General features: G+C 28.9%; 1 protein-coding gene across 1 annotated transcript in view; it reads right to left on the reverse strand.

Annotated features, from left to right (window-relative positions):
- Dyrk2 (Dual-specificity tyrosine phosphorylation-regulated kinase 2) overlaps nucleotides 1-22308 on the reverse strand; it is a 228809-nt gene that overhangs the window by 82930 nt on the left and 123571 nt on the right. Inside the window, exon 4 of the mRNA XM_075293259.1 lies at nucleotides 22206-22284. The gene's annotated coding sequence lies outside the window, so the exon portion shown is untranslated. The remainder of the gene's footprint in view (nucleotides 1-22205; nucleotides 22285-22308) is intronic.

Consider the following 22308-nt stretch of genomic DNA (forward strand, 5'->3'; position numbering starts at 1 on the left):
TATAGAAAATATTGCAAAAAATTTATTTCTATAAAAAATTTTGTCAAAATTTTATTTATATAGAAAATTTCGTAGAAATTTTGTTTTTATAGAAAATTTCGCGGAAATTTTATTTTTATTAATAATTTGTCGAAATTTTTTTTTATAGAAAACTTCGTCGAAATTTTATTTTTATAGAAAATTTCGTCTAATTTTCTTTTTATAGAACATTTCTTCGAAATTTCATTTTGATAGAATATTTCGTGATAATTTTATTTTTGTAGAAAATCTCGTCGAAATTTTATTTTTATAGAAAATTTAGGCGATGTTATTTTTTTTTTGGAGATGCTACATTTACGTCCTACGATGTGTACTTTCTATTTCCAGTTATGTTATTTTTTTATTTTTTATTGATAATTCGTCAAAATTTTATTTTTATTGAAAATTTCGTGGAAATTTTATTGTTATAGAAAATTTCATCGAAATTTTATTTGTATAGCAAAATTTCTAGAAATTTTATTTGTATAGCAAAATTTCTAGAAATTTCATTTTTATAGAAAATTTCATCGAAATTTTTATTCTTTCAAAAAATGTCTTGAAAATTTTATTTATATAGAAAATTTCGTTGAAATTTTATTTTTATAGAAAATTTCGTCAAATTTTCGTTTTACAGAAAATTTCGTCAAAATTTTATTTTTATAGAAAATTTCGTCGTAATTTTATTTTTATAGAAATATTTGTCAAAAATTTATTTCTACAGACCATTTTGTAAAAAAAGTAAAATTTTGTCAAAATGTTATTTCTGTATAGAAAACTTTGTCGAAATTTTATTTTTATCGAAAATTTCTTCGAAATTCCATTTTGATAGAAAATTTCTTCGAAATTTCATTTTGATAGAATATTCCGTGGTAATTTTATTTTTGTAGAAAATTTAGGCGATGTTATTTTTTTTGGAGATGCTACATTTACGTCCTACGATGTGTACTTTCTATTTCCAGTTATGTTATTTTTTTATTTTTTATTGATAATTCGTCAAAATTTTATTTTTATTGAAAATTTCGTGGAAATTTTATTGTTATAGAAAATTTCATCGAAATTTTATTTGTATAGCAAAATTTCTAGAAATTTCATTTTTATAGAAAATTTCATCGAAATTTTTATTCTTTCAAAAATGTCTTGAACATTTTATTTATATAGAAAATTTCGTTGAAATTTTATTTTTATAGAAAATATCGTCGTAATTTTCTTTTTACAGAAAATTTCGTCGAAATTTTATTTTTATAGAAAATTTCTTCGTAATTTTATTTTTATAGAAATATTTGTCAAAAATTTATTTCTACAGAACATTTTGTAAAAAAGTAAAATTTTGTCAAAATTTTATTTCTGTAGTAAATTTTGTCAAAATTTTATTTCTATAGCAAATTTTGTCAAAATTTTATTTCTATTGAAATTTTTTTTTTCAAAATTATATTTCTATAGAAAATTGTTCATTTCATTTTTATAAAAAATTTGATCGAAATTTTATTCTTTCAAAAAATGTCTTGAAAATTTTATTTATATAGAAAATTTCGTTGAAATTTTATTTTCATAGAAAATTTCGTCAAATTTTCTTTTTACAGAAAATTTTGTCGAAATTTTAGTTTTATAGAAAATTTCGTCGTAATTTTATTTTTATAGAATTATTTGTCAAAAATTTATTTCTACAGAACATTTTGTAAAAAAGTAAAATTTTGTCAAAATGTTATTTCTGTAGTAAATTTTGTCAAAATTTTATTTCTATAGCAAATTTTGTCAACATTTTATTTCTATTGAAAATTTTTTCAAAATTTTATTTCTATAGAAAATGTTGCAAAAATTTTATTTCTATAGAAAATTTTGTCAAAATTTTATTTCTATAGAAAATTTCGTAGAAATTTTATTTTTATAGAAAATTTCGCGGAAATTTTATTTTTGTTGATAATTCGTCGAAATTTTATTTTTATAGAAAATTTCGTCGAATGTTCTTTTTAGGACGAAGAATATTTCGTGGTAATTTTATTTTTGTAGAAAATATCGTAGAAATTTTATTTTTATAGAAAATTTCGTCGAATTTTCTTTTTACAGAAAATTTCTTCGAAATTTTATTTTTATAGAAAATTTAGTCGAAATTTCATTTTTATAGAAAATTTAGTCGAAATTTTATTTTTATAGAAAATTTAGGCGATGTTATTTTTTTTTGGAGATGCTACATTTACGTCCTACGATGTGTACTTTCTATTTCCAGTTATGTTATTTTTTTATTTTTTATTGATAATTCGTCAAAATTTTATTTTTATTGAAAATTTCGTGGAAATTTTATTGTTATAGAAAATTTCATCGAAATTTTATTTGTATAGCAAAATTTCTAGAAATTTCATTTTTATAGAAAATTTCATCGAAATTTTTATTCTTTCAAAAATGTCTTGAACATTTTATTTATATAGAAAATTTCGTTGAAATTTTATTTTTATAGAAAATTTCGTCGTAATTTTCTTTTTACAGAAAATTTCGTCGAAATTTTATTTTTATAGAAAATTTCTTCGTAATTTTATTTTTATAGAAATATTTGTCAAAAATTTATTTCTACAGAACATTTTGTAAAAAAGTAAAATTTTGTCAAAATTTTATTTCTGTATAGAAAACTTTGTCGAAATTTTATTTTTATCGAAAATTTCTTCGAAATTTCATTTTGATAGAAAATTTCTTCGAAATTTCATTTTGATAGAATATTTCGTGGTAATTTGATTTTTGTAGAAAATTTAGGCGATGTTATTTTTTTTGGAGATGCTACATTTACGTCCTACGATGTGTACTTTCTATTTCCAGTTATGTTATTTTTTTATTTTTTATTGATAATTCGTCAAAATTTTATTTTTATTGAAAATTTCGTGGAAATTTTATTGTTATAGAAAATTTCATCTAAATTTTATTTGTATAGAAAAATTTTTCGAAATTTCATTTTTATAGAAAATTTCATCGAAATTTTTATTTTTTCAAAAAATGTCCTGAAAATTTTATTTATATACAAAATTTCGTTGAAATTTTATTTTTATAGAAAATTTCGTCGTAATTTTATTTTTATAGAAATATTTGTCAAAAATTTATTTCTACAGAACATTTTGTAAAAAGTAAAATTTTGTCAAAAATTTATTTCTATAGCAAATTTTGTCAAAATTTTATTTCTATTGAAAATTTTTTCAAAATTTTATTTCTATAGAAAATGTTGCAAAAATTTTATTTCTATAGAAAAATTTGTCAAAATTTTATTTCTATAGAAAATTTCGTAGAAATTTTGTTTTTATAGAACATTTTGCGGAAATTTTATTTTTATTGATAATTCGTCGAAATGTTATTTTTATAGAAAACTTCGTCGAAATTTTATTTTTATAGAAAATTTCGTCGAATGTTCTTTTTAGGACGTAGAATATTTCGTCGTAATTTTATTTTTATAGGAAATGTCGTCGAATTTTCTTTTTATAGAAAATTTCTTCGAAATTTTATTTTTATAGAAAATTTAGTCGAAATTTTATTTTTATAGAAAATTTAGTCGAAATTTTATTTTTATAGAAAATTTAGGCGATGTTATTTTTTTTGGAGATGTTACATTGACGTCGATGTATACTTTCTATTTTCAGTTATGTTATTGAGGCAAAGAGTTTTAAATCATTGATCTCATACCTCATTCCATTAGTTTTAATATTTTATGACAACAGTCATAAATTTCCATTTTATTTCAAAATGTCTCTTCCAATATAAAATAATAGTGCAGTCAATTTGAATGATATTAACTTCTGCGGTAACCAAACACACAGCCTCTGAAGCAACTGATATATAAACGATTGTACTATTTTTAACCTTTCTCTCCGCCGTCCTTTCAGATGTAAACGACTATGACATTGAATTCAAAGCAAAAGTCTTGTTACCAACAGTTGTTTGATTCAATTTTTATGATTTTTGCCTTCGATTTCCCTAAACTCTCTCACTCAGGTCTAGAAATATTATTACTTTTCGATTTTTATTACAATATATGAGTAGCACTCGTAGTATTTGTAATATGAGTTCAAATACAACAGTGGTGACTTTTTATAATGTATGTATGCATATATTTCCCATCAATATTCATTTTGATTTTGATTTCATATCGTACAAAATGTGGACTCTCCATTTTGGCGATGAAAACTTTCCATTTGTATTTCTGTGGTGTGACAGCGATTTCAGGGATTGATCAAAGAACATGGGGGAAAAACAGAAAGGCAAAAATGATTTATGCAAAATGTAAAAAAAGAATGTCATTGATTTTCGAAGAGAAGCAAAAAGAAGTGAATTTGTATTGTTTGAGATTTAAAATTTATAGCTTCTTGATTGATTCCCTGTAGGATGTGTAATATGGTATTGCCACTTACATGGCTTGATTTACGAATGGAAATTAAAGAAAAAAAAATAAAATGGAATTGATTTTCTTGGGAAAGTCAATATAATTGATGGAGGTTGGCGCTAAGGTAAATGAAAAACTTGAATTTAAAGCAAACAAAACCAAAATAAATGTTGAAGTAAAATTAAAAAACCTGGAAGGCTGTCCACTTAGTTGGTTGATTGTTTCAAGAAAATTTGTTCGAAAATTAAATTAAGTTATTATAAAAAAATGTTTACTTAAATTCAAATTAAATTGTCTTTGTACTTATGACAATTTGTGTCCAGCTATCAATCTTATTTTAACCTCGATAATCTTTTCTTAACTTTTGTGACATGACAGATTGCTGCCTAATATAAATAACTCTTTAATGTTTTGTCACAATCAATTGAAAATGGCAGCAATTTATGTTTTCAATCTCTATATTCATATCGGATATGCAAATAAGTTGTAATAAATAAATGCATAACAGTGGCACACATATACAGCTAGGAGTCATGTCAATCAGATTATTTGAATGGCAATTGTATAGCAAAAAACGCTAAAATGCATAATTTTTGTAAAGACTCAAAAAAAAAAAAAAAACAAATTGAAACTAATTTATTAAACTTTGTTTATATGGGTCATAATATAAAATGCTTTATAGTTTTTTTATTTATTTTTCTAAAATATTTTTCTTCAATATTTAGCTTAAAAACAGATTTTTGTGGAAAACATTTTTTATATTATCCAAATTAATTAATATATATTTTATAGAATTAAAAAATCCTTTATTTTATAAAATATAAAAAAAGGAATATAAAGAAAAGGAAACAAAATTGAGACTAATATATTATGTTTTACTTCTATGAGTTGTAATATAATATAAAAAGCTTAAAAGATTTTTTTTTATTTAGTTTAAAGAAACGACCTTTGTATAAAATATTCTTGATTTTATCGAAATTAATAAAAAATGTATTATATAAAGTATATTATTTTATAAAATTTTATTTCTGTAGACATTTGTTGATTAATTAGTAAATTTCTCAGTATATTCCTCCACTAGTAAATATAAAATACCTCCATACATATTTTTTGTACGATTTATTTGTAAACGGAAATTTATAAAAAGAAAATTGGATGGTAAATGTTTTCCTTTCTAGATATTTTTGTGAATATTATTATGAAAAAAAAAAAAATAAAACAAATATATTGCAGAGATTAGGTTGAGCTAAAAAAAGGGTTTTATTTATAGCAGTTTTGAATATATTATTTCTTAGAAATATCTGCAAAAAATATATTGCAGAAATTATATTAAATTTAAAATAAGTAAACAAGTATATACGGCCGTATGTTCGGCCAAGCCGCATCTTATGAACCCTCCACCATGGATTGCGTAGAAACTTCTACTAAAGACTGTCATCCACAATCGAATTTCTTGGGTTGTGGTAGTATTTACTGAAGGCAAGGTATCTTAAATCTTCATAACATCGTCTTATAAATTGTAACTTAGTCTATATGTGGTATATATTAGACAAAAAAGGTATATATAGGTAGGTCTACAAATAATTACGAACCGATATGGACTTTTGCGTGGTAATTAGAGATCCAGATATGGACCAGTTTTGGCATGGTTTTCAAGACCATATAGTACTACCACGTACCGAATTTAACCGGATCGGATAAATTTTGTTCCTCCAAGAGGCTCCGGAGGTCAAATCTGGGGATCGGTTTATATGGGGTGCTATATATGATTATGGACCGATATGGACCACTTTTTGCATGGTTGTTAGAAACCATATACTAGCACCACGTACCGAATTTCAACCGGATCGGATGAAATTTTCTCCTTTAAGACGTTCCGGAGGCCAAATCTGGGAATCGGTTTATATGGGGGCTATATATAATTATGGACCGATCTGTACCAATTTTTGCATAGTTGTTAGAGACCACATACTAGCACCACGTACCAAATTTCAGCCGGATCGGATGAAATTTGCTTCTCTCAGAGGCTCCGCAAGCCAAATCTGGGAATCGGTTTATATAGGGGCTATATATAATTATGGACAGATATGGGGATCGGTTTATATGGGGGCTATGTATAATTATGGACCGATCTGTACCAATTTGTGCATGGTTGTTAGAGACCACATACTAGCACCACGTACCAAATTTCAGCCGGATCGGATGAAATTTGCTTCTCTCAGAGGCTCCGCAAGCCAAATCTGGGAATCGGTTTATATGGGGGCTATATATAATTATGGACAGATATGGGCCAATTTTTGCATGGTTGTTAGAGACCATATACCAACACCATGTACCAAATTTCAGCCGGACCGGATGAAATATGCTTCTCTTAGAGGCTCCGCAAGCCAATTCTGGGGGTCCGTTTATATGGGGGGTATACGTAAAAGTGGGTCGATATGGCCCATTTGCAAGTTTCAACTCAATAGCTTGTTTCTTTCGGAAGTTAGCGTGATTCCAACAGACGGACGGACGGGCGGACAGACATGCTTATATCGACTCAGAATTTCACCACGACTCAGAATATATGTACTTTATGGGGTCTTAGAGTAATATTTCGATGTTTTACAAACGGAATGACAAACTAAATATACCCCCATCCTATGGTGGAGGGTATAAAAATTTATTTTATAAAATTAATAAATAATTTTATTTTATGAAATTTTATTTCTGTAAAAAAATGTAAATTCCTCCAACAGAATATTTTATTTAATCTTTAGGTTCATATATATGTTTTTGATTTGATTTTAACTTAAATATTGGTTTAGTCTTTTTTTTTTTTTGTTTTTTTAAATTGTTTTTTTTTTAATTATTAAAAGATTTTGTAAAATTTATCAAAAAATGGATATTAAAAGTGTCCTTTCTGGAAGCTTTTATGAATATAATTTCTTGAAACAACAAATAAATAAATAAAAACATATATCGCAGAGATTATGTTGAGTTAAAAAGGGAGGGAGGGAATGTAAAATTTTGTATTATATGGTTTTATTTCTAGAGGTTTTTTAATTGTACTATATATAACATAATTTCTGCAATATATTTTTTGCAGATTTTTTTACAGAAATACACACAAATTATTTCTTTAAAAAAATCTGCAAAAATATATTCCAGAAATTATGTTATATATAGTGTAATTAAAAAATATATATTATTAGTTAATATTATTTCATAAAAATATAAATTAATATTATTTCACAAAAATTCTTTCATTTATTTTAAATGTCGGAAAACAGCAAAATATCGTTACCTAGCAAGTAGAGAAAATATTTTTTTTGGATTCGAAAGAGAGGCGAAATTGACGCAGAAGCAATGCATTTAACATAATACAAGACAAATACTGTTCTATAATTGTTTTTATTATTTTTAATACATTTTACCACTTTTTAATGAATTTTTATTAAAATGTAAAAATGCATTAAAGAACGAAAAGTATTAAAAATAATAAACACCTTTTTCTTTTTTTTTTCTTTCTGATATTCTTCAGGTATCTGAATATACATTTTAATCTTATGGTGTTACACCCTAATACACCCTTTGATATTTTATAATCACTCAGAGTATTCGAAATTGTTGTTAACATATGTTTTAATATATGGGCAATTGCAAATTGAAATGATTGACAATTAAGATAACCGTCGCCAGAATTCACAGATTTTTTTTGTCTTCTCTTCATGTCTGGGAGTAAAATGAATGAATAAAATCATTAAGGAAAACATGAAGCACTTGTTGGCATTAAAAGGCGTATTGCATAAAAAAGATGTTGTAAGAAGGCAATTTAAAAATGTCAATGGGCGAATAAAAATTTATTCTTTCACAATTTGAAATATTCTTGAAATTCGGAAAAAAAGATTTTTAATGTGGAAGTTAAAGTTACACAAAATTTCAAAGTTACAATTAAAATATATTTTGCTAAAAATATCTTATCGTTTTACCATATTTTTTTTAATTTTTCTGTCTGCTATTGACCTTTTTTAGATTAATTACCCCTTAATTGGATCTGAACTTTCATCATCAATTATATCAAAATCTTTGAAATTTACAAAACTTTTTTACCCCCAAAATAAAAAAAAAAACGCAATAGAAAAATTGGCACATAATTTCATAATTGTTCTATAATTGAAAGTATTTCTAATGGGTTCAAACCCTAAGGCATTATGCCAACAAATGATCGTTGTCTATGGCCTATGATGTAGCCACTAAATGAAATCAAAATCAAATTTTATTTCTCATTCATTCATGATCTGACACAAGATTGACAGCCAAAATTGTTTAATATTTACTTACATTAAATTGAAATGGACACATGTCAATGTTTGTCCTCCCCTCTCTCTCTCTACCATTCCCCAACCATGATACATGATATTATGTTTTGTTATTTATTCATTAATTAATTAAACATATTCGTTTATATGGTCTCGTTTTTTTCTATGAATACGTTTTGTAATCAAAAATTAAAAAAAAAGAAATTAGGTCATATTTTCTATCCGACTTATTGTTATTCCTTTGATATTTGAATGTTTGTTCTATTCATTATTTGTGCTGAAAACTTGCCACTTTTATGATGGTTTCTAGAGGCGACCATCAAATGGAAGCAGCAAATGAGGCGATTTGTATATTAGCATGCAACTATTTACACTAGGCAACAAAATTATTTGAATTTAATGTTTAAGCTTTAGTGCAGAGTACAAGGATTAACAAGTATATACGTCTGTATGTTCGGCCAGGTCGAATCGTATATACCCTCCACCATGGATTGCGTAGAAACTTCTACTAAGGACTGTCATCCCCATTCGAATTACTTGGGTTGTGGTAACAGGTTGGTTTGATAAGTCCCCGGTCTGACACATATATGGCGTCGCTAGTATTAAATGCATATTATTTTTATATAGCACCAACCTTCAAATGATTCGTGTCAAAATTTGATGTCTGTAAGTCAATTAGTTTGTGAGATAGAGCATCTTTTGTAAAGCAACTTTTGTTATTGTGAAAAAAAAATGGAAAAAAAGGAATTTCGTGTTTTGGTAAAATACTGTTTTCTGAAGGGAAAAAATACGATGGAAGCAAAAACTTGGCTTGATAATGAGTTTGCGGACTCTGCCCCAAGGAAATCAACAATAATTGATTGGTATGCAAAATTCAAGCGTGGTGAAATGAGCACGGAGGACGGTGAACGCAGTGGACGCCCGAAAGAGGTGGTTACCGACGAAAACATCAAAAATATCCACAAAATGATTTTGAATGACCGTAAAATGAAGTTGATCGAGATAGCGGAGGCCTTAAAGATATCAAGGGAACGTGTTGGTCATATCATTCATCAATATTTGGATATGCGGAAGCTCTGTGCAAAATGGGTGCCGCGCGAGCTCATCACTACACTCCTGAGTCCAATCGACAGTCGGCTGAGTGGACAGCGACCGGTGAACCGTCTCCGAAGTTTGGAAAGACCCAAAAGTCCGCTGGCAAAGTAATGGCCTCTGTTTTTTGGGATGCACATGGAATAATTTTTATCGATTATCTTGAGTCTATATCGGGCGAAAGATATATATGGGAGCTATATCTAAATCTGAACCGATTTCAATCAAATTTTGCACACTTAACTGCACTACTAATTGTACTCCTAGTGCAAAATTTCAAACAAATTGGGCCAAAACTCTGGCTTCTAGGACCATATTAGTCCATATCGGGCGAAAGATATATGTGGGAGCTATATCTAAATCTGAATCGATTGCAACCAAATTTGGCACGCATAGCTACAATGCTAAATCTACTCCCTGTGTAAAATTTCAACCAAATTAGGCCAAAACTCTGGCTTTTAGGACCATATTAGTCCATATCGGGCGAAAGATATATATGGGAGTTATATCTAAATTTGAACCGATTTCAATCAAAGTTTGAACACTTGACTATACGACTATGTGTTATGTTTGTACAAAATTTCAACCAAATCGGTATAAAACTCTGGCTGCTGGGTCCATATTAGTGCATATCGGGCGAAAGATATATATGGGACCTATATCTAAATCTGAACCGATTTCTTTCAAAATCAATAGGGTTCTATTCTGACCCAAATTAGGAACATGTGCCAAATTTGAAGGCGATTGGACTTAAATTGCGACCTAAACTTTGATCACAAAAATGTGTTCACAGACAGACGGACGGACGTACAGACGGACATGGTTATATCGACTCAGGGACCCACCCTGAGCATTATTGCCAAAGACACCATGTGTTTATCTCCCTGTTCCACAGTGTGGTGCAGGGTATAAAAATTAAATGCAAAATTTTTCGTGAATTTTTTTTTCTATGTAAACGAATAAAGTTTTATGCATCATCTTCATCCTTCGTCATTTATGTAAGATAGTGTAATAAATATTTTTCTCCCCTTTTTGATAGAAATAAAACAATACTTGAAAGTTTGTTTTTTCTTTCTCACAAACGAAATAAAACCAGAGCATAAAAAACTTAGTTGAAAGAAATAAAATAAAAAAATAAAACAAAAACATATAATGGCCATAAGTCAAGAGGTTTTCTGTTTTTCTGTCATTCCTTTAATGAACAGCACAAAATAGATTTCTTTCCTAACAAAGCCATTTCCATGACAAAGACAAATATCCGTCACTCAAAATTATGAGTATGAATGATTTTACATTGAATCGATGAATTATAGAGAAAAAAATAATAAACAAGCCTCAGGGTTGGTAAGTGGACTTGACAATTGTATGGCAAGTATCAATGAATGCATTTGACAAAAACACCAAATAAATGCTAAACAATTAATTAATGTTACGAGTACTTATAAAGATGCAAGTGGTAAAACTGTCAACTGCGCAGACTCAACCCACATAGATATGGGGGGGTCTGCCCCCCTGGTAGCAGATCAAAGCAAATTTTGCCTTGAATTTTAATGCTTACGCACAACTCTCGATCATATCAGACCAAACAATAGACATATGGCCTTACATGGTAAGGCATACCCCTTACCTTGTAATATGGAAACTACTGGAACACTAAATATTAGGCATTTCATTCAACATTCAAGAAGAAAAGTTTTTTTTTTTTTATTTTATTTAAGAGTGATATGAATGGATGGTACATCCCCACCATCATTCACTCACTATTCCATATTTCAAGGTTTTTCTTCAAAGTTTCTCTATTTAAGAAAAATAATAAGAGTATAACAAAAACTGTATTTTTTGTTAAATTGTAAAGCTTATTGCAGTAGCAATTGGAGTCTCTTTGGTATTGTACTGTTGGGTGTTATTTGCTATATCAATTTCATGAAGCGTTTGTTATTTTGTGCTTAAGAAAATCATAAAGCGTAAAGCTCATGCAATTTTTAAAAGTAATGTCATAATTGTAATTAATACTTTTATTTTTCGTTGTTGTTTCTCTTCCATTAAGTCTGGGTTTCTATTTGTGATTTTTTTTGGATTTTATGTATGTATGTACTTTTCAAATATCTTGCTTAAATTTTATTTTAATTTGCTTTTAGTTGAAAATTTTCGATGGTTTAAGTGCAAATTTAACGGTGATGATTATGTGGGTCAATAAGAAGTTGTATTTAAAATTGTTTTTTTAATAGCAAATAAAGAATAATATGGAAAAATTTACTTTATAAGAAATTAATTTAAAAAAATATAAAAAGTTTTCATCGATTTTATAGGAAACAAAATAAAAATGTCTAGGCTATTATTTCATGATTTTGGGGCTTTTTGTAATATATAAGATATATAAATTAAAACTTACAATTATATATGGATTCAAAAATATGTTGCTCAAAGTGAATCAAAATACATAGCTATATTCCATATTTGATTGATGATTGATTAATGTTGGAATACTTTGGGTTCTATTTACAGGAGAAAATATTCATCTTTGAAATAACTCACTTTATTTTAATTATTCTAGGGATAATTATATGAAAATATCGCTACAAAATGTTTAAGTTGAGAGTCGAAAACGAGATTCCTACAGTCCTTATCTACTCTTGATAGTAGACGGGTACTGTAGGAATATCGACTGCGAAATTATTTGTTTTTTTTTTTTAATTTCAAATTAATATTGTAGATAGATTCACACAAAATTTTTTTCTGATTCAATCACGAAATTAATTGATTCAATGAATTTTTTAATTGAAATGTCTTCAATCACAGATGAATTAAAAAATTAATTGAAGGTGAAATAAAAAATTAATTGTTCCAATTAAAAAATTAATTGATACTATTAATTTTTATGATTGATTTTTGTTTCAATTGATTTCAATTGAAAAAATTGACGAATCAATTAAAGTTTTATTTGAATATTTTTTTAAAACTCAATTAAGACTTTAATTCGAAAAAATTTCGTGAAATTTTTTTCTGTGTTGAAAAATGGGTTGCACAAGGTCAGTTCAATTTGCAATATTTCATGTTTGATTCAAGTAAAAAAAAACTTCAAGAGAAAATCTTTCTGTCTGTTGAACGAGCTCTATTGATCTTCTGAAATGCATAGAAATTAGAAATTCAACTTTGTGTGCCCATTTCAGTCGATCGATAGAGTTCGTTCGACATACAGAAACAGGTTATAAATCGTCGGGGCAATTTTGATTTTTATTGAGGGAAAATTGTACCAAAAAATTTCGCCAAAAAATGTTTAAAGAGAGAGAGAGTCGCAAATAAAATTCGTATATGCCTTATCTTATTTTGATAGTAGAAGGGTTCTGTAGGAATCATGTTTTTAAAATGAATTCAAATGAGCTCTATTGATCTTCTGAAATGCGTAGAAATTAGAAATTCAACTTTGTGTGTCCATTTCAGTCGATCGATAGAGTTCGTTCGACATACAGAAGCAGGCTGTTAATCGTCGGGTTAATTTTGATTTTTATTGAGGGAAAATTGTAATAAAAAAATTTTGCCACAAAATGTTTGAAGAGGGAGTCGAAAATAAAATTCGTACAGGCCTTATCTTATTTTGATAGTAGAAGGGTTCTGTAGGAATCATGTTTTTAAAATGAATTCAAATTAAAATTGTATATAGATTCAAAAAAGTTTTGCGAAAGATGAATCAAAACTGCGATCGTCTATGTTTGATTCCAGCTAGAATATTTTAGATTCTATTTACGACAGAAAAATTAATCGCCTCCACGATTAATTTTTCTGTCGTAAATAGAATCTAAAATATTCTAGCTGGAATCAAACATAGACGATCGCAGTTTTGATTCATCTTTCGCAAAACTTTTTTGAATCTATATACAATTTTAATTTGAATTCATTTTAAAAACATGATTCCTACAGAACCCTTCTACTATCAAAATAAGATAAGGCCTGTACGAATTTTACAACAATTTTAGGAAAATATCGTTACAAATGTTTAAATTTTGTGTCGAAGATGGATTCCTACTTTTGATAGTATATGCGTTTTGTAGGAATCTCGTTGAAATCTTAAATTGTAAATTAAAATTATGCATAAATTTTTTTGTGCCAGTTGAAACAACATTTCTATATTCCATGTTTGATTCAAGTTAGAATACTTTAGAGACCACAGAGAAAAAATGTTCACCATTACCAATTCAAATTAAATTTAAAAAATATGCAATTAAAAATTTAATTGATTCAATAAATTTTTTAAGTAAAACAAAAATGTTGCAAACTTGTTCTTATTGTATTCGACCTGTATTTGATTTTTCCAAGTACAAAATTATTGAAAATTTTATCAATAATTTTTTTATTGTTATAACAAAAATCTTCAACAAGAATTAATAGTATCAATTAATTTTTTAATTGGATCAATTACTATTTTAATAGACTTTAGTGATTAATACTATCATTTCTGTGGTTGACGACATTTCAATTAAAAATTAATTGGATCAATTAATTGCAAATCTAAAATTTTCTTTATTTGTGTCTAGTTACAGGAGAAAATCTTAATACTAGATGCAATTCACTTCATTTCGATGATTATATAGGGATAATTGTACGAAACTGTCGCTAAAAAAAAGTTTGAGTGGTAGTCGAAAACGAGATTCCTACAGTCCTTTTTTGTACCTTTATTTGTGTCTAGTTACAGGAGAAAATCTTAATACTAGAGGCAATTCACTTCATTTCGATGATTATATAGGGATAATTGTACGAAACTGTCGCTAAAAAAAAGTTTGAGTGGTAGTCGAAAACGAGATTCCTACAGTCCTTATCTGCTCTTGATAGTAGATGAGTACTGTAGGAATCTCGTTTTTTATTTGTAGTGAGTAAAATAAACCAACAAAAAAAAAATGAAATGAACAGAATATAACAAACTTTTTTTATTTGAGCCTAATTTACATAAATTTTGATAGTATTTAAATTAGTGTGATATTCCTTTTTGTGATCTAAACATGGGCACACATTACTTCTAATTTATGTCAAATTTCTAATTTTCTTTATGTTTGAAAAACATCAGTATATAGATTTAAAATAATATATGGTAGATCCTACTTACAGTAGAAAATCTTTATCCTGTAGGCCATTCACTTCATTTTGTAGGGATAATTGTATGAAAATATCGCTAAAAAAAGTTTGAGTGGTAGTCGAAAACGAGATTCCTACAGTTCTTATCTACTCTTGATAGTAGATGAGTACTGTAGGAATCTCGTTTTTTATTTGTAGTGTGTAAAATAAAAAAATGGACAGAATATAACAAACGTGTTTTTTACTTGAGCCTAATTTACATACATTTTGATAGTATTTAAATGAGAGTGATATTACTTTTTGTGATCTAAACATGGGCACACATTACTTCTAATTTATGTCAAATTTCTAATTTTCTTTATGTTTGAAAAACATCAGTATATAGATTTAAAATAATATATGGTAGATCCTACTTACGGTAGAAAATCTTTATCATGTAGGCCATTCACTTCATTTGGTAGGGATAATTGTAGGAAAATATCGCTAAAAAAACGTTTGAGTAGATATTCGAAAACGAAATTCCTACAGTCCTTATCTACTTTTGATAGTAGATGAGTACTGTAGGAATCTCGTTTTTTATTTGTAGTGTGTAAAATAAAAAAATGGACAGAATATAACAAACTTGTTTTTTACTTGAGCCTAATTTAAATAAATACTGATAGTATTTAATCAATTGACCTGAATTCTGTTGGAAATCAAATCGATCTAATTTTTTGAACCAAAAAAAAAAAAAATCTTTTCTTTTTCATTTCTAATTTTTCATAATTAAATTTTTCATTTCTTAGCTATAATAATTTACTTTACCGAGATCCCTTATGGTAGTCATTATTATCACTAACATTGTAAAGATTACTCCACCCTCTGTAATAACTATTGCCACTAATTTCATTAAATCACATAGTATATCATTAATTCTCACATGTAAGGCAATCCCTACATTGTAAACATTTCTAAGAGCTCTGGTGATCTTCGACATTGTTCGACCCCTTTCACCATATCTTCCACTATTTTGTTTTTTATACCCTTCACCACTACTGTGGTACAGGGTATAATAAGTTTGTGCATTTGTATGTAACGCCAAGAAGGAGTAATCATAGACCAACCTTTTAGTATACGGATCGGCTTAGAATTAAATTCTGAGTCGATTTAGCGATGTCCGTCTGTCTGTCTGTCCGTCTGTCTGTCCGTCTGTCTGTCCGTCTGTCTGTCTGTCTGTCTGTCTGTCTGTTGATGTATTTTTGTGTGCAAAGTACAGCTCGCAGTTTTAGTCCGATTGTCCTAAAATTTGGTATTGGGTCCTGTTTCGGCTCAAAGACGATCCCTATTGATTTTGGAAAAAATCGGTTCAGATTTAGATATAGCTGCCATATATATTTTTCGCCGATCTGGTCATAATTGGCGTGTATATCAACCGATCTTCCTCAAATTCCGTACATCCGAATATTTTATGGGTCTCGCAAAACTTGCAAAATACCAGCTGAATCGGTTCAGATTTAGATATAGCTGTCATATATAGCTTTCGCCCGATTTACACTCATTTGCCCAAAGAGGCGAATTTTTAACTCCGATTTGGTTGAAATTTTGCACAGGGAGTAGAATTAGCATTGTAGCTATGCGTGCCAAATTTGGTTGAAATCGGTTCAGATTTAGATATATCTCCCATATATAGCTTTCGCCCGATTTACACTCATATGACCACAGAGGCCAATTTTTAACACCGATTTAGTTGAAATTTTGCACAGAGAGTAGAATAAGCATTGTTGCTATGCGTGCCAAATTTGGTTGAAATCGGTTCAGATTTAGATATAGCTCCCATATATATGTTTTTCTGATTTCGACAAAAATGGTCAAAATACCAACAATTTCCTTGTAAAATCGCCACTGCTTAGTCGCAAAGTTGTAAAATGACTCTAATTTTCCTAAACTTCTAATACATATATATCGAGCGATAAATCATAAATAAACTTTTGCAAAGTTTCCTTAAAATTGCTTCAGATTTAAATGTTTCCCATATTTTTTTACTAACATTGTGTTCCACCCTAGTGCATTAGCCGACTTAAATTTTGAGTCTATAGATTTTGTAGAAGTCTATCAAATTCTTCCAGATCGAGTAATATTTAAATGTATGTATTTGGGACAAACCTTTATATATAGCCCCAAACACATTTGACGGATGTGATATGGTATCGAAAATTTAGATTTACAAAGTGGTGCAGGGTATAATATAGTCGGCCCCGCCCGACTTTAGACTTTCCTTACTGGTTTTTTTTTCATATATTGTGTTAATCGAAAATAATTGGATAAAAACTAGCATCTACATATAAAATAATTGTCTTCAATTATATTCGCATTATATTTCAAGAGTATGTTTCCTATGATTAGATTAACAAAAAACCCACAAAAGAAATTGTAACCCAAATATAGAGAAATGGTAGTGTGGTTAGTTTATTATTATACCCACCACCATAGGATGGGGGGTATATTAACTTTGTCATTCCGTTTGTAACACATCGAAATATTGCTCTAAGACCCCATAAAGTATATTTATTCTGGGTCGTGGTGAAATTCTGAGTCGATCTGAGCATGTCCGTCCGTCCGTCCGTCCGTCCGTCCGTCCGTCTGTTGAAATCACGCTAACTTCCGAACGAAACAAGCTATCGACTTGAAACTTGGCACAAGTAGTTGTTATTGATGTAGGTCGGATGGTATTGCAAATGGGCCATATCGGTCCACTTTTACGTATAGCCCCCATATAAACGGACCCCAAAATTTGGCTTGCGAGGCGTCTAAGAGAAGCAAATTTCATCCGATCCGGCTGAAATTTGGTACATGGTGTTAGTATATGGTCTCTAACAACCATGCAAAAATTGGTCCACATCGGTCCATAATTATATATAGCCCCCATATAAACCGATCCCCCGATTTGGCGTGCGAGGCCCCTAAGAGAAGCAAATTTCATCCAATCCGGCTGAAATTTGGTACGTGGTGTTAGTATATGGTCTCTAACAACCATGCAAAAATTGGTCCACATCGGTCCATAATTATATATAGCCCCCATATAAACCGATCCCCCGATTTGGCTTGCGAGGCCCCTAAGAGAAGCAAATTTCATCCGATCCGGCTGAAATTTGGTACATGGTGTCAGTATATGGTCTCTAATAAACATGCAAAAATTGGTCCACATCGGTCCATAATTATATATAGCCCCCATATAAACCGATCCCCCGATTTGGCTTGCGAGGCCTCTAAGAGAAGCAAATTTCATCCGATCCGGCTGAAATTTGGTACATGGTGTAAGTATATGGTCTCGAATAACCATGCAAAAATTGGTCCACATCGGTCCATAATTATATATAGCCCCCATATAAACCGATCCCCCGATTTGGCTTGCGAGGCCTCTAAGAGAAGCAAATTTCATCCGATATGGCTGAAATTTGGTACGTGATGTTAGTATATGGTCTCTAACAACCATGCAAAAATTGGTCCACATCGGCTCATAATTATATATAGCCCCCATATAAACCGATCACCAGATTTGACCTCCGGAACCTCTTGGAAGACCAAAATTCATCTGATTCAGTTGAAATTTGGTACGTGGTGTTAATATATGGCCTCAAACTCCCATGCAAAAATTGGTCGATATCGGTCCATAATTATATATAGGCCCCATATAAACCGATCCCCAGATTTGACCTCCAGAGCCCCTTGGAAGAGCAAAATACTTCCCATTCGGTTGAAATTTGGTACGTGATGTTAGTATATGGTATCCAACAACCATGCAGGAATAAGAAGTTTTAAGATACCACAACCCAAGTAATTCGATTGTGGATGACAGTCTTTCGTAGAAGTTTCTACGCAATCCATGGTGGTGGGTACATAAGATTCGGCCTGGCCGAACTTGAGGCCGTATATACTTGTTTTTGTTTTGTTTTCTATATGGACATCCCGAATAAAATGAATGTCATCGTTCAAGTTTAATGTCCCATTTTAAATAAGACCACAAATTGTGACTACCCCAACCGTTTATAGACCACATGGTATATGTATGTATAGTTTTCTGTATTCCTAATTGCAAGATGTTAGCTCTTCATGATAATGTGGACGATGACAGCTAGATGTAGATGTTGAAGATCCTCAGACATCATTTTGATCGACATCAACCTTCATATAATGGCTGCAGCATGATGCTCGGCTGATGTAGTGATGAGGATGATGCCACCACCACCATTATTGTCATAAAATGAATCTAATTTTAATGTTATGTTGATTTCTATTTTCCGCCTGATCATTGTGTCGAGGTTATTTCGTTTACTTGGAAATTGGAAGGTTTTTTTTTTCAGTAACATATGGAGATATACCCCACTCCCCTCACCAACAATATTTTTATCCCATAATTTTTGCAATCAGCATAATAATTGTCTCGCTTCTAATTGCTTTTAGTCTATGCATATGAGTTTGCTTAGTTCTCTGTTGATTATGTGGATCTCTTAATTTTTTGCATGAGTTTCACATTTTGGTAATTTGATTATATTCAGACAAGTCATAGTCTTCGTTGCCTCTTCACAAAATAGATTATGGTCTGTAATAATATTATCTTGATATGATTATTATTATTATTATTTATATCTACTCTTTTTCTATTGTTTCTTACCATAAACCCAGACTCGTATAGATATAGAATATTGTCTATACTAATCGATGATGATTACATAGCCCGATTGAAAGCCAACACTTTGAGAAAATTATGTGTTAGGCAATTAGTTGAGATAATCATGATTTAGAGAAATTGTGGAAGATGGGTATTAAATGGTAAACAATTAAATTAAATTATTGATTTCAGGCTAAAAAATAAAATTAAATTCCGGGATGCCAAAAAAGGTTTTAGCTGTTCAAAAATTAAGAAATTCGCAATATTTTGAAACATTTCCATAAAAAAAAGAAAAAAGCCACCAATGCAATTTTTGCTGTAATTGGAAAAAAAAATCATTAACTATGAGCTGTTCTCGTCATGTCGAACTATTTATCCTACCCTTTACTGTCAACAACTGATGAGATTGATGGATCAAACAAACGAAAAACAAAGGCCACAACTGATCAACGCAAAGGACTTCGGACTTTTTCAACAGGACAACATTGTGGATTACTCGGCAAAATCTAGTACTAAACTTGGATCATCGGATTACCATCTGGTTAGGTCAAAACAGAACTCACAACATTGTGGATTGCTCGGCAAAAGCAAGCACTAACCTTGAACCATCGGGCTACCATTTGTTTAGGTCAATACAGAACTCCCGAATTCACATTTTCTAGAGAAAACTTTAAATATCACCTGCCTCATTTTTCCCCCGAAAACCTACTACATCACATTGATGGAATATTGACTAGCAGAATGGGTCGACCAACATTTTAAATATTTAGTTGTATACGGATCACTATACGTATAAACAAAAATTATTTTAAATTTATAAATAAATATGAAAGGACTTTTTCGACTTTTTCGACTACTTCGATTAGTAGATTGATACAGTAGGTATACCTTACTGCGTTTTGAGACATTAATTTGGAGTTTAATTTTTTGAGTTTACGAAATTTATTTAAACATTTTATTTATTTTTTTTATTTGAAATACATTTTATGTATTAGTAGACTGGTACAGTAGGAATATCGTTCTCCTATATAAGACATTCTACATATTACACAGGATTTAAAAAAAATGGATGCATTTGAAAATGATATACATATAGTAGAAATCACAGTTGCTCATGCTGTAGCTAAAATTTATTAATTTTTTCATTTTATTAAATTTTTTACTTGAATAAAATAAATACTCGCAAAATCAATGATTGCCATGGATAAAAACTAATATAACCTTTAAACATAAAATTTTATTATATTTAACATTTTTTTTCATAAACAAGCAAATTTTATCAAAAGTGTTTTTCTATAGAAACTTTTATTAAAAGTTTATTGCTATTCAAAAATTGTGAAATGTCTCTTAGTTGGAGAGGAATATGTTGCAAAATTTACTACAACATCGAAAATTCTACCAATCTACCAAACAGTAAAAAATCTACCATTTTGTTAAAATTCTTCGAACTGTGGCAACCGTGATTGCTATCTCACTATAACTGTTTTATTGATTCTGATTTGAGATGTCATAAAATTATTTTCAATAGTAGATATTGACAGTAGGAATCTCGCAAAAGAAAGATCTTACCCCAGGATGGATATGACCTTTACATTTATCAGAAAATTATGCTTCATAGCTCTTAGAATAAAATCTCATGCGTATTTAAAAATATTCGTCGTGGCCATACTGACTCTATTTCTGACTTTAAAGTGGCCATTAAATTTTGTCTGAAAAATATGCCATAAATACATATAAACAAAAATTATTTGAAAAATGTATATAAATATGAAAGGACTTTTTCCACTATCTCTATTAGTAGATTGATACACAGAAAAAAATTTCACGAAAATTTTTCCAATTAAAATCTTAATTGAGTTTTAAAAAATATTCAATTAAAAATTTAATTGATTCAACAAATTTTTTAATTGAAACAAAAATAAATCACACAAATTAATAGTATCAATTAATTTTTTAATTGGATCAATTAATTTTTTAATTGACTGTCAATTAATTTTTAATTGATACTATCATTTCTGTGATTGAAGACATTTCAATTAAAAAATTAATTGGATCAATTAATCCGTGATTGAATCAGAAAAAAAATTTTTGTGTGTACAGTAGGTATACCATACTGCGTTTTGAGATAGTAATTTGGAGTTTTATTTTTGAGTTTACGAAATTTATTTAAACACTATTTATTTTTTATTTGAAATACATTTTATGTATTAGTAGACTGGTACAGTAGGAATATCGTTCTCCTATATAAGGCATTCTACATATAACATGGGTTATAAAGGATTTAAAAAAATGGATGCATTTGGAAATTAGATACATATAGCAGAAATCACAATGGCTCAAGCTGTAGCTAAAATTTAAATTTTTCTTTCATTTTACTAAATTTTTTACTTTAATGAAATTAATAGTGGCATAATTTAATTTTATAAATATGTCAATGGATAAAAACTAAGGTAACTATTAGCCTTTAAACATAATTCAACAAAAATTTAATTATATTAATATATTTTTTTTTTTTTTTTCAAAAATAGGTCTCTTCTTTTATAACCTCGTTTTTTAATGCTGAGACCAAAACAACAAATATGATTGAAGTACAAACCAATAATAAAAAAAAACGAAAGCGAATCTCGTTTTTATATTTTAGACAATTTTGTCATTAATGCGTTTTATTTACTTTTCCCTCAGAATATATTTGTTATTAGTTACTCAATTATATATAGGCACTTACCGATTAAATACTGCTATTTTCAACCTTTTATGCGATAAAACCAAGAAATGTCCACAATGTTGGCAAAAAATTGAATATGCTGAAAGTAAAAGAAAATTGTTTC

The sequence above is a fragment of the Haematobia irritans genome, chromosome 2 (genome assembly GCF_050003625.1).
Source record: "Haematobia irritans isolate KBUSLIRL chromosome 2, ASM5000362v1, whole genome shotgun sequence".
In the NCBI taxonomy this organism is placed as follows: Eukaryota; Metazoa; Arthropoda; class Insecta; order Diptera; family Muscidae; genus Haematobia; species Haematobia irritans.